The 25,539-nt window shown below is 40.8% G+C and overlaps 1 non-coding gene across 1 annotated transcript; it reads right to left on the bottom strand.

Annotated features, from left to right (window-relative positions):
• Positions 1-668: 668 nt before the first annotated feature.
• On the bottom strand, positions 669-775 carry LOC145952933 (small nucleolar RNA R71). The gene has a single exon (XR_014430440.1). It is a non-coding gene; the product is annotated as a small nucleolar RNA R71 (small nucleolar RNA).
• Between the last annotated feature and the right edge of the window lie 24,764 nt (positions 776-25,539).

Below are 25,539 nucleotides of genomic sequence, written 5' to 3'. Positions count from 1 at the left end.
ACGGTTTTCCACACATCAAGTTTTTGGCGCCGTTGCCGGGGACTACGTCTCTTGATTTAAATTACAATTATTTTAATTCGAATTTTTTTTTAAAAAAAAAAAAATTAAATAAATAAATAATTTTTTTTTTAGTGTTTACTTCTCCAATTCAGATTTCACGGGTCACTTTCTTTTTTTTTTGCAGTGCCTTAGGGTTAATGCAAAAGAGATCTCTACGTCTTGGGAAACCAACACCACTTGATCCTGAGATTGAAAGAACTCTCCTGAGAAGGAAAAGAAACCTTTTTAGAGAATTTGACATGGCTGCACAACGAGATAATTTACCGCTTCGGGATTACTCTGCACCCGTAGCTCGTGGGATACCTGGAGGGGAGATGCAAACTGGAGCTACTGTACCAGCTTCTCTGGTGAATATGCTCAAACATAACACCTTTGGAGGACTACCATCAGAAGATCCTAATGACCACTTAGAGGGGTTCTTGGAAATCTGTGAGACCCAGCAATTTGATGATGAAGTTTCTGATGGAATGCGACTCCGCTTATTCTCACTCACCTTGAGAGATAAGGCAAAGGTGTGGCTAAGAACAGTGCCTAGAGAAAAGATAGCAACTTGGGAATTATGTGAAAGAGCTTTTCTAGAGAAATTCTTTCCTCCTTCTAAAACTAAAGAATTGAGGAAGAAAATCACTAATTTCCAACAAGGCACTGGAGAGACTATTTATGAAGCATGGGAGCGGTTCCAAGGATATCTTCAAGCATGCCCACAACATGGCTTCAACCGTTGGCTTACCATCCAATTTTTCTTTGAAGGATTGGACCAACAAAGCACCATGATATTAGACTCAGCAGCTGGAGGATCTTTCATGGGGAAACCTATTAATGACTGCATGATTATTTTGGAAAATGTAGCCTCAAATCACAGCCAATACAGTGAAAGAGAAGTCACAGCAAGGAAAGGAACTCCGGGGCGATATGAAGTGAACAATATTGAGTTACTCTTAGCAAAATTTGATACTCTTAATCAAAGATTAGACAAGATGGAAAAAGCTAAGGTTAATTCAGTGGCTACAAATCAAGTATGTGACCTTTGTAGGGAACAAGGGCACACTGCAGTAGATTGTACCTCAATTTTTACTGGAGAAAAAGAAGATACTACTGAACAAGTGGCAGCTTCTCATAATTTCTATGACACTCCTCGAAGAGAGAAGAGTAATCCATATTCCAACACATACAACCCTGGTTGGAAGAATCATCCTAACTTTTCTTGGAAGAATAACCCAGTTCAAGGAACTAGCAATCAGCAACCTAATTTCCGTCCGTCCAATCACTTCATTAATGGGGAAGGAAATCCAGTACAGACACCCTCAATTCAACAAAGTGTTTCAAGATTAGAAAACCTTATGGAGAATTTTGTCACTAATCAAAAACAGACCAATGATTCAATGGCAAATTCTATTCAAAACCTTGCTGTCAAGGTTGAGAATATTACTCTCCACAACAAGATGCTGGAAAATCAAATTGCACAGTTGATGCCTAGTTCAAACAATTCTCCAGGTAAGTTCCCAGGTAAAACAGTTGCAAACCCAGCTGAAAATGTTAATGCTGTTACTTTAAGGAGTGGGAAGAAATTAGACGGACCTGTGTCTAATCAAAATGATAATATTGAGATTGATGAAGACGCTTCTCCTATGGTTGAAAAACCTGAAAAAGAGAGATTAGAAAAAGAAAAAGTATCTTCATCAAAGCCTCAAACTGTTTATCACCCTCCAATTCCTTTTCCTCAAAGGTTAGCAAGGACTAAACTTGATAGACAATTTGAAAAATTTTTAAATATGATCAAACAAGTGTATGTAAACATTCCATTTGTAGAAGCTCTACAACAGATGCCTACATATGCTAAATTTCTTAAGGATCTTTTAGCTAACCGAAGGAAATTGGATGATAGAGAGACTGTTACATTGATCCATCATAATTTGCCCAAAAAACTTAAGGATCCTGGTAGTTTCTCTATACCTTGTCTCATTGGAAATCTAAGGTTTGAAAAAGCCTTATGTGACCTTGGGGCAAGTATCAGTTTAATGCCTTTATCAATTTGCAAGAAATTAGATATGGGAGAATTAAAGCCTACAGCAATGTCAATCCAGTTAGCAGATAGATCTATAAAATATCCCATAGGAATTTTAGAAGATGTTCCAGTTAAGATAGGTAAATTTTTAATTCCGGGAGATTTTGTTGTTTTAGAAATGGAAGAGGACAAACAAATACCAATCATATTAGGTAGACCATTTTTGGCTACAGCAGGCGTGATAGTAGATGTCAAACATGGAAAATTGTCCTTATCCATTAATGATGAAACAATGGAATTTAATATTGCTAAATCTGTTAGACAACCTTCTCTTGAAAATATTTGCTGCAGGGTTGATATATTGCCTAAAGACATGGAGGAAGAAGTCATGAGATCTATTTTGAGGGATCCCTTGGAGAATTTTCTAGTTGGAGGAAAGCACATAGATCTTGAGGGGATTCAACCTAATTATGCTTGCTTGATCGATTCAAGTCCCCCGTGTAAAGAAAAAGATCCTCTAGTAGAAAGTCTTCTTGAGTCTTCAACAGATTGGCAAGAAGAAAACTCTCCAAAGTTAGAACTTAAACCACTTCCTTCATCTTTAAGGTATGAGTTTTTGGGGGCTAATTCCACTTATCCAGTCATAGTAAATTCAGCTTTAAATGAAAAAGAAACTGAAAAACTTCTCAATGAGTTGAGAAAATTTAGAAAAGTTATTGGATATACTATGGCTGATATAAAGGGAATTAGTTCTTCATTTTGTATGCATCGCATCTTCTTGGAGGAAGGATCCAAACCTTCTGTTGAAGCTCAAAGAAGACTAAATCCCAAGATGAAAGAAGAGGTAAAGAAAGAAATTTTGAAATTATTGGATGCTAAGGTAATTTATGCTATATCTGATAGTCCTTGGGTAAGTCCAGTTCATGTGGTTCCTAAGAAAGGTGGGATGACAGTAGTTAAAAATGATAATAATGAATTAATTCCCACAAGAACTGTGACTGGGTGGCGTATGTGTGTTGATTATAGAAAATTAAATAATTCCACTAGAAAGGATCACTTTCCCTTACCTTTTATTGATCAAATGCTTGAAAGGTTAGCAATGCATTCATACTTTTGTTATTTGGACGGATACTCCGGTTTTCATCAAATCCCTATTCATCCATTAGACCAAGAGAAAACTACTTTTACATGTCCCTATGGTACTTTTGCTTATAGGAGAATGCCTTTTGGCCTATGTAATGCACCTGCTACCTTTCAAAGATGTATGACTGCAATCTTTAGTGATTTATTAGAAAAAGAGATGGAAGTTTTCATGGATGACTTTTCAGTTTATGATATTTCCTTTGATGACTGTCTATTAAATCTAACTAAAGTATTGCAGCGTTGCTCTGAAGTGAATTTAGTCTTAAATTGGGAAAAATGTCATTTTATGGTACAAGAAGGAATTGTCTTAGGACACCTAATATCTGGGAGAGGAATTGAGGTAGATAGAGCAAAAATAGAAGTAATTGATAAATTGCCTCTTCCAATTGATGTTAAAGGTGTTAGAAGTTTCTTAGGGCATGCCGGTTTCTACCGAAGGTTTATTAAAGATTTTTCAAAAATCTCTAAACCATTATCTAATCTACTTGTGAAAGAGGTACCTTTTAACTTTGATGTTTCTTGTAAGAATGCATTCTACAGGTTGAAAGAAGCTCTCACTACAGCTCCTATTCTGCAAACTCCTGACTGGAGCCTTCCTTTTGAAATCATGTGTGATGCAAGTGACTATGCTATAGGAGCTGTATTGGGACAAAGAAAGGACAAGAAGGTTCATGCTATATACTATGCCAGCAAGACTCTTGATGAAGCCCAAGCCAATTATGCAACAACAGAAAAAGAATTGTTAGCAGTCGTCTATGCTTTTGAAAAGTTCAGATCTTATCTTGTGGGGTCTAAGGTTATTGTTTACACAGATCACTCTGCCCTAAAGTATCTTTTTAATAAAAAGGATGCTAAACCTAGGCTCCTCAGATGGATTCTCCTTTTACAAGAATTTGATTTAGAGATTGTGGACAGAAAGGGAGTAGAAAATGTAGTAGCTGATCATCTCTCTCGACTTCCACAAGACCAAGCAACAAAGGAGGAACTCCCTATTAATGACAGCTTCCCAGACGAAAAGCTTTTAGCAGTTGTTGTGAAAAACAGTCCCTGGTATGCAGATTATGTGAATTACTTAGCATGTGGAGTCCTTCCTGAAGACTTTAATTATCAACAAAAGAAGAAATTCTTTAGTGACCTTAACAGCTTTATTTGGGATGAACCTTACCTATATAAGAGGTGTAGAGATGGTATCTACAGAAGGTGTATCTCAGAAGAAGCAGCTCCTCACATCATTCACTCATGTCATTCTTCCGCATATGGAGGGCATGCTAGTACGTCAAAAACTGCAGCTAAAATTCTACAATCTGGTTTTTACTGGCCAAACTTATTTAAGGATACTTGGAAGATGGTAAATTCTTGTGACCAATGCCAAAGATCAGGGAATATATCCAGGAAACATGAAATGCCATTAAATGGGATTTTAGAAGTAGAAATTTTTGATGTATGGGGAGTAGATTACATGGGACCATTCCCTAGTTCTAAAGGTTACAAGTTCATATTAGTTGCAGTTGATTATGTGTCCAAGTGGGTAGAAGCGATTCCCGCTCAAACGAGTGATTCAAATACTGTCATTAAACTCTTCAAAAGAATTATATTTCCAAGATTTGGGGTCCCAAGAGCTGTGATCAGTGATGGAGGCTCACATTTTATTGAAAGAAAGTTTGAATCTCTCTTAAAAAAGTATGGAGTCACTCACAAGGTTGGTACACCTTATCACCCTCAAACAAGTGGACAGGTAGAAATATCCAACAGAGAAATCAAAAAGATTCTTGAGAAGACTGTATCTACAACAAGAAAGGACTGGTCTTTAAGATTAGATGAAGCTCTTTGGGCCTACAGGACTGCTTACAAAACACCTATTGGCATGTCTCCATTTAGGCTGATTTATGGCAAATCTTGCCATCTTCCTGTAGAGCTAGAACACAAGGCTTTGTGGGCAACAAAATACTTCAACTATGACCTAAAGGATGCTGGAGAAAAAAGGAAATTGGAACTCAATGAGCTTGATGAAATCAGATTAGACTCATATGAAAATGCTAAGATTTACAAAGAAAGAACAAAGAGGTGGCATGACAAGCATATACATAGAAGAGAATTCAAGCAAGGGGACTCGGTGCTATTATTTAATTCCAGACTCAGATTGTTTCCTGGAAAATTGAAGTCAAGATGGTCAGGGCCTTTTACAGTTCAAAAAGTATATCCCTATGGAGCTGTAGAAATCAGAAACGATAAAGGCGACATATTCAAGGTCAATGCACAGAGATTGAAGTTATATTTCCATGGGGAACACTTAGAAAAATTATACTCTATGGTTCTTCAGGAACCTACTCAAGTTTCTTAAAAAAAAAATATATATATATATATATATAAAAAAAAAAATAATAATAATAAATAATAATAATAATAATAAAATAAAATTTCAGAGTTCCAGAGAGAATCACGACCGTGATTCTAAATCACGGGCGTGATCTTCTCTGGAAAATTTTTGGAAAACCCCAGAGAGAATCACGACCGTGATTATAAATCACGGGCGTGATCTTCTCTGGAAAATTTTTGGAAAACCCCAGAGAGAATCACGACCGTGATTATAAATCACGGGCGTGATCTCCTCTGTTTGAATTTTTGAAAACTCACAAAGAGAATCACGGCCGTGATTTCCAATCACGCCCGTGATTCCCTGCTGACGCTCAACAGATACAACCCGTGATTTTTTTGAAATTCCCCTTTTCCCTTATATATTTTTCCCCCTCCTTTTACATTCTCACTTCTCTCAAACTTACGAACTCTGCCCATTCTCTCTTTTCTTCTCTCCCAAACCCTAGCTTCTCACTTCTTCTTCCTCTTCTTCCCTCTTCCTCCCACATTCACTCCTTCCGTTCATCCATGGCTCCCAAGCGCACCCGTACCGTTGGTTTGTCCTCCACCGCTTCCGATACCCACAGTTACGAGGAAGAAGCAAGTGAAATTCCGCACCTTCCTCCGAGGTTCTATCGGAACAATGAACAGCGTGAGCGGAACGAGGTATTACGCTTCCGCACTATCCATCCTACCAGGTATCTCGACTTCCCATTTATTCGTAAGTTGGGTTTACGTGCTGATATCAATTTCATGTTAACTAACATTGGGTGGACAACCTTTGCTACCATGCATAATGATGTTGTTTATCCTCGACTAGTTCTTGAGTTCTTGAGCTCTCTCCACACGGAAATATTATCTGGGCCAAATTGTTCTGAAGGTTTGATTTCTTTCCGTATGTTTAACCAAGAACACGAATTAACCCTGGCTCAGTTCAATAATATTTTTGGATTTCCCACTGGAGGGAGCACGAGAACCCCAAGTTCTTTCAACCCTGGTTCTTTTTGGTATAGTTTGACAGGTACAAGTAATTGGGTCGCTGGAAAATGTAATTCCTCTGCTTTCCGCCATCCCGCCATCCGTATTATGCACCGCTTTATTGCCTCTACTGTTTTGGCCCGAGGTGATTCTGAAGGAAAGGTTCGTTTGAGCGACCTTTTACTTTTATGGGGTATGATGGAAAACAGAGAGGAGCCTATTGATTCTGGCAGTCATTTGGCACGACAGTTCCAGAGTATTTCCAATACCAGCCACGGTGCGATTGTGAATGGCGGCCTCATTACCACTATAGCCAAACACCTTGGCTATCACGCTTGGCTGGACCAGTTAGAACCACTCCCTGGAAGCCGTACTATTAATTTTGCTACCTGCTCTTCTATGAACTGCATTGCGAAAGATGAAGATGATAAATACTACTTTGTAGTAACCCAGTCGGGAGTGCACCACCAGTTACCAAATCCAACATACACCATGAAGAACCGGGCTACACGGCAGTTTCCACTGGAGCCATTAGAGGACCTACCTCCAGCAGCTGAGGAAGCGGCTCCTGCAGATGAGGAAGCAGCTCCTGAACAACCCCCTCTACATCCTGGACCTGAGGTGGACAATGCTGCTATCCTGGCAGCTATTCAATCAATGGATAACCGGCTGAAACAAATGGATGAACGCCAGCAGCATTATAATTACATGGTTGATCAAATGTATCAATGGCACATTCAACGGTATCCAGATGATTTTCCACCACAGTGAGATCTTTCTTATTCCTTATTTTACTCTGATGCTTAGGGACAAGCATTCCTTTCTGTTGTGGGTTGGTTGCATATTCATGCATTTTATAATTTTGTCAAAATAATCTATCATGCATTCATTAGCTCTTTGCTTCGGGACAAGCAAATCTTTAAGTTTGGGGTTAGGAGGATGTACGCATTTCATTCATTCATGCAAAGTAAAAAAAAAAAAATAAAAAAAAAAAATAAAAAAAAATCATGCATATATACATATTCAGTTAATCCCAGCTTGAATTTGTGTTTGAAAAGTAAATATTTTTAATGAAATTGTTCGTCTTTGAAAACACTGAATGTGATGAATTGAATCTTGAAGTCTCAGAACAAAAGGTTGAAAAATTAGCTGGTTTTGTGGCTAGCACTTGGTTCTTAGTATTGAGACTTGAAATGATCGAGAATTATAAAAATAGTCTCTTGAAGATAAATTCTTTTTAATTCGTGCTTAAAAGCTTTTGGGGGGTAATAAAAAAAAAAAATCACCTAGCACCCCTTTGAGGTCATAGGTTAGAGGGAGAATATTCTTAACCTTAGAAAACTAAGGGAACTAATTAGCTACTGGGGAATTGTTTAGTAAAATAGCTAGACCCCCTTTGAGGCTACGTGTTCTTGAAATTATCATCCTCTCTACACTGATTGGCTACTGGGGAAATGTTTTAGGTGAGACAAAAACAAAAATAAAAATATTACCCCTATTTGTGTCACAAGCATTGAAAAATTATTTCTGTTAAATTATCTTCGTTTGACTAATGAGCTTTACAAGATTTGACATCATGAAACTCTTAGAAACTAAGAGTTGGCGCTAGTAATGAAAGACTAAGATTCTAATTGGACCTTGTGAGACTAAGAGTGAAGATTTTAAATGCTCAGTTAATTCTTGACGATTCTTTTTTTTCAAAGTGCTAATTATTGTTTGAGGACAAACAAAAGTTCAAGTTTGGGGTTATTTGATGTTGTGTATTTTACTTGTATTTTAGCACTTTAATTCACAAGAATTCATAGCATAATCATGCATATCTTTCATGTTTTTAATAAATTTTTATATCATTTTCCTATTTTATGCTTTTCTTGGTATGTGTTGTGTTTTCTCTGAGCAGGATCAAGATTTAAGAATTAAAGAGGAAATGCTGAGCTACAGGGAAAATCACGGCCGTGATTCTAAATCACGCCCGTGATTCTAAATCACGCCCGTGATTCACCAGAGAAAATCACGGCCGTGACTCCCAATCACACCCGTGAACGCCACTGACCCTTCATAGATGTGCTCCAGAGAAGATCACGGTCGTGATTCTCAGTCACGGCCGTGATTCACTTCGCGTCGATTTGGTGAATGAATGTGCTCCAGAGAAGATCACGGTCGTGATTCTCAGTCACGGCCGTGATTCACTTCGCGTCCCAGCTTTTTAAGTTTTATGTTTTATTTTTATTTTTGTAATTTTTATCTTGGTAGTTTTACCTTTTTACCCTTTTAGGTTATAAATTAGATGAGGTTAGCCTAGAACAGGACTTTTGTTTCGGAGACAGTTTTTTTTAGTTTTTGACACTTGGAGAAGGTTGGGCGCCTGTGCCATCGACTCTAAGGTTTGCTTTTCTTTTATTCTTCTTTTCTTGGAGAACTACTATGAACTCCTGTGAGTAGTTTCCCTTTTTCTGGGATCAGGGCTTAGCCTCTGAGAACCTCTTTATTAATGCATTATTCAGTTTCTTAATTTTATTCCAATTCTTGATTTGTTCTTTTATATTTTATATATGAACTTTAACATTATTGTTTTCATAATAACATTAATTAAGGATGAACTGAGAGGAGAACTTGATTATAATTATGATAAACAATTAATCTTAATTTTCATAATCATAGATAATTAGGGATGAACTGAGAGGAGAACCTAATTATCGGAACCTAAAGGAACAAACTTGAGTGTTAAATCACGAGAGTTGATTTAAGCTTTCGAGGAGCAATAGATTAACAAAGATCTTAATGGGTTTAATTGAACGTAATTACCACGAGAGTAGGGATTAATTTTAATTAAACACGTCCTCGTAGCCTGAGAAGGTGCAAGGATTAAATTAGGTTAAGACTACCTTCAAGATGGAATAGAATTAATTAATGAAAATAATAATTCAATATTGTTGGAACTCTTTGTGCGAACCCTAGATTCCCGGAAATCTCCTTATCTTATCTTAAAGTTTTATCTTATTCATTAATTGCATTACTATCTCTTTTACCAGCGAATCTGATCTTATCATCTCAAAACAAACATTCTATCTGTTTTAAAATTCAAATTAAAATACTAGTAATTCTAGGTCAAACACGTAGTCCCTGTGATTCGATATTTATTACTTGACGACAACCGTACACTTGCGGTTTTCCACACATCAATAAACTGCACACAAACCTTTGCACACAACAGTTCCCTCTATACCCGGGGGCATGAGTGGAAAGCCATAGGGAGTGGATGCTAGTACGGCCGGTTTTCGAATGGGTCTAGGTGCCCGTAGACCGTTGTCGGAAAACATCACTCAAGGTGATAACCATGAACTCAAGTCCGACAGTGCGTTGGAACTTTCCATCGACTTACGACGAGAGGAATTGGGTCCCTATAATGGGGGCACCTTGGGGGCCTCAGACCAGTGAGAACAGTTAGAACCTCCTTGAATATGCACTTTTCTACAGGATACCCCTACCTCGTGATTCGCTCGTGACTGTTCGTGGATGAGTGAATTGTTTGTGCATTGTTTATGTGACATTGTTTGAGCATACATTGCATTCTTTAAACATACAACATTCCTTTTTAAAATAAGAATAAATAGGAATAAGAATCTTCCGTTACATGGTGTTAACATCTACCTTCATCACATTCATATAGGTAGATTCCCTTTTCACCCAAAAAAAATACAAAAAACAAAATACCCAAAAAAAGAAAAATATATTTATCCAAACCAAGCAATATCATGCATCATCTTAGGAGCATCCCGAAAACATGATAATGCTTAGTTGAATAAACACAATGCATGCATATTCAACGTCATCATCTCATGTCATGCATTTTTATCAAAGATCATGGAGGGATCTAGGTTTGTATTTCATACATCCCTCCCAATAAATCATTAATAAACATTAATAAAAAGAAAGAATTAATCGATGCGTATGTTCAAGATGGATCGCACGCCATTTGTTATTAAGTGTAAGCCAACAACCGCGCCAAGCGAGCGCACATCAACTCCGTTGTTGGTAATCAAGACGAATAAAGGGGAAGGTCCGACACCATTAAGGATCACTGCTCCAAGACCTTTTCCTACGAATCAAATAAGGCTGTGCCATGGATATACGACATCCATTCTTCTGCCGACAGCGATATCTCCAACATCGCTGGACTTGGGGGCATGACTAGGAGTGGCAAGATCTACACTCCCGAAGATCTTCATGATAAAGCTCCCAAGAATAAAAGAAAAGGAAAAAGAAAAAAAGAAAACCGAGGAAAACAAAGAATCCGAGGAGGAGACTGACGAGCTGTTAAAGTATATCCGACAGAGCGAGTACTCCATCGTGGATCAACTTCATAAGACGCCAGCAAAGATTACTCTGTTGTCATTGATCCTAAGCTCCGAACCACATCGGCAAGCTCTGTTGAAAGTCTTGAACGAGGCATACGTGTCGCACACTATCTCCCAAGACAAGTTTGAGGGGATTGATAGTCACATCACGGCTAGTGATCACCTCTCTTTCACCGATGAAGAGATCCCCGCTGAGGGACCGAATCACAACAAGCCCTTGCACATCTCTGTAAAGTGCAAGGAGTATCACATCGCTAAAGTCTTGGTGGATAACGGATCTTCCTTGAATGTGATGCCAAAAAGAACGTTCGATCAAATGGCAATCAAGGGAGTCCAAATGCGCCCAAGCAACATGATCGTCCGAGCTTTCGACGGTTCTAAAAGAGAAGTGGTGGGAGAAATTAATCTTCCAATCCAAATTGGACCCACCATCTTCAACGTTGAATTTCAAGTGATGGACATTACTCCCGCATACAGCTGTCTCCTCGGCCGACCTTGGATTCATGATGCGAAAGTTGTTCCCTCTACGCTCCACCAGAAAGTCAAATTCATAGTGGGTGACAAGCTGGTGACTGTACAAGCTGAAGATGACATACTCATCAGCAAGCCATCTGCCATACCTTATGTGGATGCAGTAGAGGAAGCTCTAGAGACCGCCTTCCAAGCATTGGAGATCGCCAATGTCGAAACATTTCCCCGAGAAATGAAGAAGGTAGCCTACATGCTCACCAAGAACGGATACTTGCCCGGACAAGGACTTGGCAAGGATTCCCAAGGAATTCCCGAGCTACCCACTATCAAGAATAATCCGGGGAAACAAGGGTTAGGATACGACCCTAATAAAGATCAAAAGACGAAGAGGAACAAAGATCCTTCTCGACGTTCTTTAAGCCAGATCTTTAGGAAGGCCGGTTCACAAGCGTCAAGGCCGGTCGTCGTCATCAAGTGCTCTTCTCCTTCCGATAGGGATGTATAGACCTGATGACTATTAGAGATTACTCCTCGGGGACAGCCCGACCCCCGAGCCTCGATAGGGCACATGTTTCCATTATGATTATAATAAAATCATTCTTTATTATTTCTTATTGCTTCTTTTCTTGCTTACAATAAATCTCTAAGCCACATTATTTTAAACCCTGTTTGAATAAGCATGAATGAAGTTAAAATCGTCTTAATAATAATAAACCCGCATCATTTTTATGTGGAAGTGTGTGTGACAACTTGGAGCACCTTTCCTTGGCCTCGACAAGTGCCATCATGGATAAAAAAAGAAATCCTTCAAAAACAAAAATCATAAAAACAAAAAAGCTCGGCAGGAAACCCAAAAAGGGGGCTGCGCAAAAATAAGAGCAAAAGACCCGCTAGGAATCCCACAAAAGGGTGACCTAGGCAAAAGTTAGGGTTGCAAAAAAGAACAAAAACAAAGGTCCGCTGAGACGCCACAAAAGGGTGTTTTAGGCAAAAAAATAAGGACTATCAAAAAGCAAAAGAAATCCATGATGGTATGTCGCCACCGGCCCAAACGGGCCTCGGCGGTCGCGAAGACGGTCGAGCTCGCTTTTATTTTAGTTTTGAAAATGTATTGGATTATTAGAACGACTTGTTCTCAAACTGAGACCTTGTCGATCTTATCCAATTTATTTATTAAATGTCTCACCAATCCATATTAATCCCAAGCGGGACCCTCCATGGATTAGTGGTTTTCGCAAAAGGAGGGTTCGTGGAGTCGCCACCAATGTTTTACTCAAAACATTGGAAAAAGGGATAAGGCAATTAATTTTATAAATCAACTTTGGCCATTACAACCAGAGTTGGGTAAGGGAGTCGGTTACGCGTGGGGAAGGTGTTAGCACCCCACAACGCCCCTTTCGGGTTCCCTATGACAGATTATTTCTAAAATAACAGTGTAAAATTACTAAATTACCCCTATTTATTCTAAGCAATTATAAATTAACTATCTACATGATGACAGTTTAAATATGCACACAGAAAGCAGTAAAAGGAAGGATTTAAGAAGAAACCTCTTGAAGCGTGCTTTTATATATTGAGTAAAACTGGGAAGCTTTTTGGCGTTCCCTCGCTCTACAAGCTCGCTCGCTCCTTCCTAAAAACTTTTGACTATGGAAATCCGGAGGATTTCCCTTCGACTAGGTTCGAATCTCCAAGCTAAGTGCTCGGAATTCCAGAACTTCGTCGGATCGACTCCCAGAGAGATTTCTAGGGCAGAACACTGCTCAAAAACCCCAGAATACTCAAGGAGGGAGTCAAAACTGAGTATGAAAGTGTGGAATGACGTCCAATTGACGTCATATTTATAGGGAATAGGCGCAATACGGCCTACAGAAGCAATACGGCCGTATTGACATTTTTGAACTTCAATACGGCCGTATTGAGTTCAATACGGCCGTATTGAAATTCAGAAATTTCAATACGGCCGTATTGAGTTCAATACGGCTGTATTGAAGCTTCAATACGGCCGTATTGATTTCAGTACGGCCGTATTGAAGTTTCAGAAACTTCAATACGCCGTATTGAGTTCACTGCGGCCGTATTGAAGCTTCAATACGGCCGTATTAAGTTCAGTACGGCCGTATTGGGCTTCATTCCCTCCACTTCCTTATTTTGAGCTATTCTAAGACCTCTAGACCTACAGAGAACCCTCCTAGGGCCTTCCAGGAGTCCTTCTGGCTGATCTTCCTTCAGTCTTCGAGAGTCTTCATGCTTTATTTCCGACCCGGACAATTTTAGGGGTCTACAGCTGCCCCCCCTTTACTTAGTCAAACGGTCTTTTGGTGTACCGGCTGACAAGTAAAGGAGTTGACCCAATTGTCCGGGTGATGTGCCATCCTTCCGACTTGTAGTGTCTTCAGGTGGGAAAATTGTTGAGTAGCCTCTCCAGGTTGGTGCATACCTCCGCGCTTCTAGTCACTTTGGTAGCGTGAGTCTTGCCCTCTCCAGGGTGAGTATTAGTCGTCGCCTCTCCAGACTTGTGCGTGAGTCTTGCCCTCTCCAGGGTGAGTTTGCCCTCTCCAGGGTGAGTTTGCCCTCTCCGGGGTGAGTATTAGTCGTCGCCTCTCCAGACTTGTGCGTGAGTCTTGCCCTCTCCAGGGTGAGTTTGCCCTCTCCAGGGTGAGTTTGCCCTCTCCGGGGTGAGTATTAGTCGTCGCCTCTCCAGACTTGTGCGTGAGTCTTGCCCTCTCCAGGGTGAGTTTGCCCTCTCCAGGGTGAGTTTGCCCTCTCTGGGGTGAGTATTAGTCGTCGCCTCTCCAGACTTGTGCGTGAGTCTTGCCCTCTCCAGGGTGAGTTTGCCCTCTCCAGGGTGAGTTTGCCCTCTCCGGGGTGAGTATTAGTCGTCGCCTCTCCAGACTTGTGCGTGAGTCTTGCCCTCTCCAGGGTGAGTTTGCCCTCTCCAGGGTCTGCCTCCGTGTTCTTGACGACATTGGCAATGTGAGTTTGCCCTCTCCAGGGATTTGAGATGATTTTTGTCTCCACAGTCCACGATGCTGCTTCGACGGTTTGATTTTGGTGCCACTGAGGGCTGGATAACGCAGGGATCCGTCTAGGGGATGTGCAGTCATTCATAGGTTCCTGTGCCCCAACTTGCATTGCATTGTTGGTACCCATTGAGGAATTTCTGTTTCCTTGGGGTGTAGACACAGATGCTCTTCTTGAATTGAGCGATGCCTTATGTTTGGCTGACGTCCTTTGACGTTGGTGGAGTATCCCGGTTATCTTTATTCGGGTATCTCTTTTGGGTTTTCTGATTTTTGTCGCCTCTGTGTAGGCTGTCATCCGCTGGGGATTCTGTCGTTGATTTTGATTAGCCTCTTCTGTTAGGCGTATCAGCTCGACGTTCAATGATTGGCTAAAAAGCCAAATTCCACTTGGGGAATTGTTATTGATTTTTTTTCTTTTTTTTGGGTTTTCCTTTTTGAAGGAGTGCCTCTTGTGTAGGCGACTGGGGATTTGAAGTTCAGTGTTCGGCTGAGTGCCAGATTCCGCTTGGGGAATACTTATTGATATTTTTGATTTTTCTCTTTTTGCAGGGATGCCTCTGAGTAGGCGATTGGGGAATGAGGGATCTTATGTATCCCAGAGTATTATTTAGGAAGCCTCTGCAGGCTTAGCCTCACTCAACACTTGAGTTGGAGAGCTATCTTCACTGAGGAAGTGTTAAGTCCTTTGACTTGTATATACTGTTTGGATGATCGCACTTCCATTGGGGATTGCGTCGATTTTGCTTTGATAGCTCTCGCTGGGGATTTTTCCGTGAGCTTGAGCTGAGGTTCCCTCTGGGGAGTATTATTTCTGCGAGCCTCTCCAGGCTCAGTTATTCTGCATACTGTGGAGGATGTGGAGTATTATTTTGGTAAGCCTCTCCAGGCTTAGTTATTCGGTACAAATTGTTTGTTGGATTTTCTATATCCTTGCTTTTTTTATTTTCGGCTTTTTCTGTATTTTGCCTTTTCTTCTGATTTGGCTTTTTCTGTATTTTGCCTTTTTTATGTTTTTGGCTTTTGCTGTACAGAAATTAAAAGTGCTAAAGAAATTAAATTCAGTTATTATGAGAGAGTATTATTTCGGCAAGCCTCTCCAGGCTCAGTTATTTTGTAGGAGTATTATTTCGGCAAGCCTCTCCAGGCTCAATTATTCTGAAGGAGTATTATTTCGACAAGCCTCTCCAGGCTCAATTATTCTGTACGAGTATTATTTCGGCAAGCCTCTCCAGGCTCAATTATTCTGAGAGAGTATTATTTCGGCGAGCCTCTCCAGGCTCAGTTATTTTGAGAGTATTCTTTCGGCAAGCCTCTCCAGGCTCAGTTATTCTGTATGATGCTGTTGATTTTCTGAATCTTTGTATTTTGCTTGCTGCTGTCATACACAAGCAATTTTCTATTTTTCTATTTTATGCGGTTGCCTCATGATAAGGTCTTTGAATGTGCAACTAATGTGTGTGTGATGCACAAATGCAATACAATTTTTTATTTTTGTTCATTTATTTAGAAAAGTGAGTGGCTCTCCCTATCCTCTTCTTCTTGGAGGACTTTCTGTCATTGACGCGAGGGAGTATTTTTGTGAGCCTTTATGCAGGAGATTATGGATTTTACAGGAACCCCTCCAATTTTCTTTTATTGACCGATTAATAATGGAATTTCGTACAATTTTTATGAAAAACCAATTCAGAGGCATAATCACATGGTCAAGAAAGAAAAGAAACAAATGGATATTTTTGTTGATATTCACAAGTGTTTTTACAGAAAGATATACAGAAGGAAATTTCTGAAGAATGGCTGGCCAAGGTAGGCTATACATTTTTGGCTTAAACAATTATATCTGTAATTGTCGCTCTTCCCGTTCCCCTAATCGTTTCGGGTGAGATGCCTGAGCCAGGAGTGTAGATACTGCAAGACGCTTGCTTCTAGAAGATTATCACTTGAACCGCCTTTCGGTTTTCGGTTCAAGTGATCGTTGCTTGCTTTGTTTTTATATCTTATTCTTTTGCCCCTAACTTTTGCTTAGGACGTATCCTAACGGGGTAAATTTGCCTTTGTTTTGCCTAGTACCCTTGTACTGGCAGGCTTTTTATTTTGCCCTAACTTTTGCCTAGGATGCCCTTTTTGGGTTTTCATCCTAGCGGGCCTATGCAAGCAACGTCTTCAAGCTTAGTACTTCTTTACCACGTCAGCGTTGACTGGGTATCGAAGTTCTTCTCCATCCATGTCTATGAGGATTAATGCTCCTTTTGAGAAAGCTCGCTTTGCCACATACGGTCCTTCGTGATTTGGGGCCCACTTTCCGATTTTGTCCTTTTGAGTTGGTAGTAATTTCTTCATTACCAACTCTCCCTCATGGTAGACTCGAGGGTGGACTTTCTTGTCAAGAGCCTTTTTGATCTTCCTCTGATAGGCTTGACCATGGCATATGGCGTTCAGCCGTTTCTCTTGGATAAGGTTCAACCGGTCGTATCGGCTTTGAACCCTTTCTGCCTCGGAAAGTTTTGCTTCCATGATTACCCTTATATAAGGTTTTTCGACTTCGACGGGTAGAACTGCCTCCTGAAGTCCTATAACCATGAAGAGCAAAGGGTAATATCTCGTGTCAGTCTTTAAATGAGACAACCATCTTTTGCACTATTTTCTTGATGTTCTTTTTGGTTGCCTCGACTGCCCCATTCATCTTTGGCCGATATGGGGAAGAGTTGTGGTGTTGGATCTTGAATTCTTGGCTCAGTTCTTCCACCATTTTGTTGTTCAGATTAGATCCATTATCAGTGATGATTTATTTCTTCATGCTTCCACTAGATTATTCCAAAATCTTTTGGGACAAGAGAGAAAAGAAGGAAGGGATATATTTTCAAAAGTTTGTGTTTTAGAGGGGATTATTTTATTTTTGAAAAATGGATTTTGTAAGAATGTTTGGCCAAGGTGGGCTTATGTGTTTAGGCTTGTTTGATTAAACACTTATGAAGTTAAGAAAATCTTTGTTTATTGACGTTGTGATTTTGACAACTTGGATAGCTTCTCTTGAACCTTTCTTTTTGAATTCGGTTCATGGTACCATCATGGATTTCTTTTGTTTTTTGATTGTCCTTATTTTTGCCTAAAACACCCTTTTGTGGCGTTTTAGCGGACTTTTGTTTTTATTCATTTTTTGCAACCCTAACTTTTGCCTAGGTCACCCTTTCGTGGGATTCCTAGCGGGTTTTTTTTGCTCTTATTTTTGCGCAGTCCCTTTTTGGGTTTCCTGCCGAGCTTTTTTGTTTTTAGGATTTCTTTTTATCCATGATGGCACTTGTCGAGGCCAAGGGGAGGTGCTCCAAGTTGTCACACACATTTCCACATAAAAATGATGTGGGTTTATTATTATTAAGATGATTTTAACCTCATTCATGTTTATTCAAACAGGGTTAAAAAATGTGGTTTAGAATTTTATTATAAGCAAGAAAAGAAGCAATGAGAAAGAATGATTTTATTATAATCATAGTGGAAACATGTGTCCTTATTTCATCACTGATAAGGGTCCCAGTGTTGACCTCTTTTATCTCTCGGCCATGCCCCAAATTCACAGTCTCCAATTTCTCTTGACGAGTTGGAGTAAGCGAGCTTCTCGTTTTAGCAGTCTTTGCAGATCCGGAGAGATGGTCTCCTCATCACTCTTCAACTCAACCCATTCACTTTTGGATCCCGGTCAGAGCGAACAATTACAGACATAATTATTTTATTGGTTCTGTTTAGGTTTAGAATTTATTAATGTTAATGGGGAAAGAGAGAAAAGAATAAAAAGAGAATAATGTGTGAAATATGCCTCTTTATTGATATATGTATGTAAAACTGTACAAAAACCCTTATTTACATGAAAAGGTTCTCATGATCTTGGGTACTGATCATGAGTCCCTAAAAGAGAAATATGAAGGGGCCCTATCGTGGCTTGTTCTTCTCTCTACTCCTGCTTTGGTAGAGGATTCTTGCTCACGTCGGGCGCTGTTGAATCAAAAGTGATCCACCCTACATCGATAAGGTCTTGGACCTTATTTTTGAGAGCTCTACATTTCTCCGTTGAATGCCCCGATGCCCCCGAATGGTATAGACATTTGTCTTGCGGTTTGTACCAATAGGGGTGAGGTGGATCAATCTTCTTTAGTGGAACGTAAGCTAGAAGTTTGGCTTCTACTAGCTTCGGCAGGAGATCGCTGTAGGTGGTCGGAAGTTTATCAAACTTCTTCACAGGGGTGAATTGCGACTTTCCTGACTTCGAAGTGGAAGAAGATGAAGAAATATTTACGGCATTGACTCCTCCCTCCTTCTTCTTCCCGTAGGTCTTCTTGGCTTCAAATGATTGGGAAAGCCCAGCTAGCTTCCCACTTTTCAGCCCTTGTTCCACTCTTTCGCCAATGGTGATGATGTCCGAGAAGAGTGTTGTCGTGTTCCCTATCATCTTGTCATAATAGGGACCGGTCAACGAGTTTATGAATAGGGACACCGTCTCCTTATCCGATAGCGGGGGCTCTATTTGTGCCGCCAACTCCCTCCATCGTTGGGCGTACGCCTTGAAGGATTCATCATTTGTCTTACTCAAGGCTTGAAGATCGGACCTATCGGGTGTTAGGTCGATGTTATATTTATAGCACTTGAGAAAGGCGTCGGCCAACTGCCTCCATGTGCACACTTGACTTCCATCCAGCTGCATATACCAATTGAGTGCGGTGTCAGCCAAGCTCTCTTGGAAGCAATGGATCAAGAGCTTTTCATTGGTAGCATATGCAGCCATTTTTCGGCAATACATGGTGAGATGACTTTTGGGGCAAGTCGATCCCACATATTTTGGGAAATCGGGCACTTTGAATTTGGGAGGGAATTGGATGTCCCTCACCAAGCACATGTCAGCGGCATCTTTGATGTCGAAATCATACCCCTCCATAGCCCTTAGCCGATCCTCGAGGGCGTGGAATTGTTCTTTTGAAACTTCGGGCTCTTTAATCATGATTCCAGCCCCAATAGGTATGGCATGTGGAGGATCTTCTTCATGCTCTTCCTCCTCTCCCTCATGATGGGACCCATGGTCACTGTGATGAGATCCATGAATGTTATGGTGACGCATGAGTTCCAACATTTGCGCCATCTGCTCTTTGAGCTGTGAAAGCTCGGTCGTGAGCTTCTTGTTTTGTTCCTCTAGCGCTTCCATTTTCTTGATTTTCTTTGCGCGTGTGAGGACAGAGAGATGACCAGCCACTTTCTAAAATGAATGTTTATTCTAATTAGCTTATTTATGATATGAATACACTCTTGATGTGAGCTTGATAATCTTTCATCTTTGAGGCGCTGCCTTTTTAAGATGAAAGTTTATCACCCTCCCTAGGCTATTATCTCTCCACAACGGAGAATCTCAATAGTCACGGGTCTCTTTCACTCACATCGAGAGGGTATTAGTGAACCTATAAATGATGATGAGGATGCATGAGGTATTATTGATAATGATGCCTATGCTCCTTACTTTTATTATATTTTCACACATGATTTTTCCTCTCATGTCATGGTATTTTCATGCATGGGGATTATTCTTAGACCTTATCACGAGGTTATTTATTAATGCACAAACAATTGCACATAAGCATTTACACAAACAATTCACTCATCCACGAACAGTCACGAGCGAATCACGAGGTAGGGGTCTCCTGCAGAAAAGTGCATATTCAAGGAGGATCTAACTGTTCTCACTTGGTCAAAGGCCCCCAAGGTGCCCCCATTATAGGGACCCAATTCCTCTCATCGTAGGTCGATGGAAAGCTCCAACGCACCGTCGGACTCAAGTTCATGGTTATCACCTTGAGTGATGTTTTCCGACAACGGTCTCGTAGGCTCCTATAGACCCATTCAACCGGCCGTACTAACATCCACTCCCTATGGATTACCACTCATGCCCCCGGGTATAGAGGGAACTGTTGTGTGCAAAGGTTTGTGTGCAATTTTTATTTCAAACAATTGCGGAAATTTAAACAAACAACAGTTATTTAAAGCCAAATATATAAAGCATGTTATCATACAAGCAAGGGGTAATAAAGTAATTTTTAACTATTATTTGTTAAAAATAATCTGTCACTAAATGGGACTGACTCTCGAGGCTTCCCCAGTGGAGTCGCCATCTGTCGCCACCGGCCCAAACGGGCCTCGGCGGTCGCGAAGACGGTCGAGCTCGCTTTTATTTTAGTTTTGAAAATGTATTGGATTATTAGAACGACTTGTTCTCAAACTGAGACCTTGTCGATCTTATCCAATTTATTTATTAAATGTCTCACCAATCCATATTAATCCCAAGCGGGACCCTCCATGGATTAGTGGTTTTCGCAAAAGGAGGGTTCGTGGAGTCGCCACCAATGTTTTACTCAAAACATTGGAAAAAGGGATAAGGCAATTAATTTTATAAATCAACTTTGGCCATTACAACCAGAGTTGGGTAAGGGAGTCAGTTACGCGTGGGGAAGGTGTTAGCACCCCACAACGCCCCTTTCGGGTTCCCTATGACAGATTATTTCTAAAATAACAGTGTAAAATTACTAAATTACCCCTATTTATTCTAAGCAATTATAAATTAACTATCTACATGATGACAGTTTAAATATGCACACAGAAAGCAGTAAAAGGAAGGATTTAAGAAGAAACCTCTTGAAGCGTGCTTTTATATATTGAGTAAAACTGGGAAGCTTTTTGGCGTTCCCTCGCTCTACAAGCTCGCTCGCTCCTTCCTAAAAACTTTTGACTATGGAAATCCGGAGGATTTCCCTTCGACTAGGTTCGAATCTCCAAGCTAAGTGCTCGGAATTCCAGAACTTCGTCGGATCGACTCCCAGAGATTTCTAGGGCAGAACACTGCTCAAAAACCCCAGAATACTCAAGGAGGGAGTCAAAACTGAGTATGAAAGTGTGGAATGACGTCCAATTGACGTCATATTTATAGGGAATAGGCGCAATACGGCCTACAGAAGCAATACGGCCGTATTGAAATTTTTGAACTTCAATACGGCCGTATTGAGTTCAATACGGCCGTATTGAAATTCAGAAATTTCAATACGGCCGTATTGAGTTCAATACGGCTGTATTGAAGCTTCAATACGGCCGTATTGATTTCAGTACGGCCGTATTGAAGTTTCAGAAACTTCAATACGCCGTATTGAGTTCACTGCGGCCGTATTGAAGCTTCAATACGGCCGTATTAAGTTCAGTACGGCCGTATTGGGCTTCATTCCCTCCACTTCCTTATTTTGAGCTATTCTAAGACCTCTAGACCTACAGAGAACCCTCCTAGGGCCTTCCAGGAGTCCTTCTGGCTGATCTTCCTTCAGTCTTCGAGAGTCTTCATGCTTTATTTCCGACCCGGACAATTTTAGGGGTCTACATGGTACCATGAACCGAATTCAAAAAGAAAGGTTCAAGGAAAGCTATCTAAGTTGTCAAATCACAACGTCAAATAACAAGACTTTCTTAACTTCATAAGTGTTTAATCAAACAAGCCTAAACACATAAGCCTACCTTGGCCAGCCATTCTTACAAAAACCATTTTCAAAACAATAATAATCTCCTTTAAAACACAAACTTTTGAACAAAAAATATCTTTCCTTTCTTTTCTCTTGTCCCAAACGATTTTAGAATAATCTAGTGGAAACATGGAGATATAGTGGTCAATAGGAGGGTTGACACGTTTTCTAAAGGAAGGGAAGGATCACTTGGTTGATGACGTCAATCTCGATATAACACGCATCATTCCTCGGTTACAGAAATCGGCAGCGCACAGCCCGTCTAGAGGAATGGCAAAATCCAAGCAAAGAAATGCATCAGTTAATTCTTTTGAAAAAATAAATCAAATAGAATTAGGTGCATCATACCGCATACATGCATACAGATGATAGGTGTACTGGAAGATCACTTATTCTCTGTTTATTGAAAAAACCAAAAATCAAAAAAAATCAAACTTCAGAAAAAACAATGCGCCCGTACCATGTTCAGTACGCCTGTACTAAAATTAGGGTTATGAACAAATTTTTAACTCAATATAGGCGTACTGAAATGGATACAGCCGTATTGGCCTTTAATTGCACATTTAAAGACCTTATCATGAGGCAATCGCATAAAATAGAAAAATAGAAAAAATTGCTTGTGTATGACAGCAGTCAACAGAAAAAGCCAAAAAACGACAAAAAAGACAAAAATTCAGAAAATCAACCACATCATAACTGAGCCTGGAGAGGCTTGCCGAAATAATACTCCCTCATCATACAGAATAACTGAGCCTGGAGAGGCTTGCCGAAATAATACTCCCCCATCGTACAGAATAACTGAGCCTGGAGAGGCTTACCGAAATAATACTCCCCAATCGTACAGAATAACTGAGCCTGGAGAGGCTTGCCGAAATAATACTCCCCAATTGTACAGAATAACTGAGCCTGGAGAGGCTTGTCGAAATAATACTCCCTAGAGACTTCGCAGCTTGCACTCTTGGGCCGAATCCCCAGTGAAAGCTATCAAAGCAAGATCAGTAAGATTCCCCAATGGAAGCAATGATCATCCAAACTCAATATCCGAGTCAAAGGACTCAGACTTCCTCAGTGGAAGATAGCTTTCCAACTCAAGCGACGAGTGAAGCTAAGCCTGAAGAGGCTTTCTAAATAATACTCTGGGATACATAAGATCCTCAATCCCCATTCGCCTACTCAGAGGCACTCCTTCAAAAAGAGAAAAATCAAAAAGATCAATAACCATTCCCCAAGTGGAATCCGGCACTCAACCGAACACCGAACATCAAGATCATTCGCCTACTCAGAGGCACCCCTTCAAAAAGAGAAAAATCGAAAAGATCAATAACCATTCCCCAAGCGGAATCCGGCACTCAGCCGAACACTGAACATCAAGATCATTCGCCTACTCAGAGGCACTCCTTCAAAAAGAGAAAATCAAAAAAAGATCAATAATCATTCCCCAAGCGGAATTCGGCATTAAGCCAATCATTGTACGTCAAGATGATCCGCCTAACAGAAGAGGCTAATCAAAATCAACGACAGAATCCCCCAGTGGATAACAGCCTACGCAGAGGCAACAAAACCAAGAAATCAAAAGAGACTCCCGAATAAAGATAACCGGGATACTCCACCAACGTCGAAAGGACGTCAGCCAATCATAAGGCATCGCTCACCTCAGGAAGAGCATCTTTGTGTCTGCATCCCCACGGAATCAGAATTTCCCAGTGGGCACCAACTACGCAATGGAAAGTTGGGACACAAGAACCTATGAGTAACTGCACATCCCCTAGACGGATCCCTGCGTTATCCAGCCCTCAGTGGCACAAAAATCAAAAAACAATCGTCGAAGCAGCATCGTGGACTGTGGAGACAAAATCATCACAAATCCCTGGAGAGGGCAAACTCACACTGCCAACGTCGTCAGAAACGCGGAGGCAGACCCTGGGGAGGGCAAACCGCAGACCCTGGAGAGGGCAAACTCACGCTACCAAAGTGACTAGAAGCACAAAGGTACGCAACCCTGGGGAGGGCAAACCGCAGACCCTAGAGAGGGCAAACTCACACTACCAAAGTGACTAGAAGCACGGAGGTACGCAACCCTGTAGACCCCTAAAATTGTCCGGGTCGGAAATAAAGCTTGAAGACTCTTGAGGACTGAAGGAAAGTCAACCAGAAGGACTCATGGAAGGCCCTAGGAGGATTCTCTGTAGGTCTAGAGGTCTTGTAATAGCTCAAAATAAGGAAGTGGAGGGAATGAAGCCCAATACGGCCTCCCAAAAGTTCAGTACGGCCGTATTGAACATTTTAAACTACAATACGGCCGCACTGAACTCAATACGGCCGTATTGAGGTTTTTTGAACTTCAATACAGCCGTACTGAATTCAATACGGCCGTATTGTAGTTCAAAAACTCAATACAGGCCGTATTGACCCCCAGAGGCCGTACTGCGCCTCATCCCTATAAATATGACGTCAATTGGACGTCATTGGACACTTTTACACTGAGTTTTAACCCTCTTCTTGAGTATTCTAGGTTTTTTTGAGCAGTGCTCTGCCTAGAAATCACTCGGAGAGTTGATCCGACAAAGTTCTCGAGTTCTGAGCTTTTTGCTTGAGTCTCGAACTGAGTCGAAGGGAAATCCTCCGGATTTCCATAGTTAAAATTTTCTAGGAGGGAGCGAGCGGGCTTGTAGAGCGAGGGAACGCCAAAAAGCTTCCCAGTTTTACTTGAATATAAAAGCACGCTTCAAAGGTTTCTTCTTAAGTCCTTCCTTTTACTGCTTTCTGTGTGTATATTTAACTGTCATCATGTAGATAGTTAAGTTATAATTGTTTAGAATAAATAGGGGTAATTTAGTAATTTCGCACTATTATTTTTAGAAATAATCTGTCATAAGGGAACCCGAAAGGGGCGCTGTGGGGTGCTAACACCTTCCCCACGCGTAACCGACTCCCTTACCCGACTCTGGTTGTCATGGCCGAAGTCGATTTTTGAATCGATTGCCTTAAACTTCTTTTTCCAATGTTTTGAGTAAAACATTGGTGGCGACTCCATGAACCCTTCCTTTTTATGAAAACCGCTAATCCATGGAGGGTCCCGCTTGGGATTAACATGGATTGGTGAGCCTTTTAATAAAATTGCTCGTTTGACAAGGTCTCAGTTTGAGAATAAGTCATTCTAGCAATCCATATTTTTAAACAAATAAAAGAGTCCAACCATCCTTCGCGAATGCCGAAAGCCCGTTTCGGGCCGGTGGCGACAGATGGCGACTCCACTGGGGAAGCCTCGAGAGTCAGTCCCATTTAGTGATGGATTATTTCTAAAATAATAGTTTAAAATTACTTCATTACCCCTCGCTTGTATGATAATATGTTTTATCTATTTGGCTTTAAATAACTGTTGTATGTTTAAATTCTCGCAATTGTTTGGAATACAAACTGTACACGAACCTTTGCACACAACAGTTCCCTCTATACCCGGGGGCATGAGTGGAAAGCCATAGGGAGTGCATGTTAGTACGGCCGGTTGTCGAATGGGTCTATAGGTGCCCGTAGACCGTTGTCGGAAAACATCACTCAAGGTGATAACCATGAACTCAAGTCCGACAGTGCGTTGGAACTTTCCATCGACT

The sequence above is a fragment of the Cajanus cajan genome, chromosome 10 (genome assembly GCF_000230855.2).
Source record: "Cajanus cajan strain Asha chromosome 10, NIPB_CcT2T_4, whole genome shotgun sequence".
In the NCBI taxonomy this organism is placed as follows: domain Eukaryota; kingdom Viridiplantae; phylum Streptophyta; class Magnoliopsida; order Fabales; family Fabaceae; genus Cajanus; species Cajanus cajan.
This window is presented reverse-complemented; position numbering and strand designations above follow the sequence as displayed.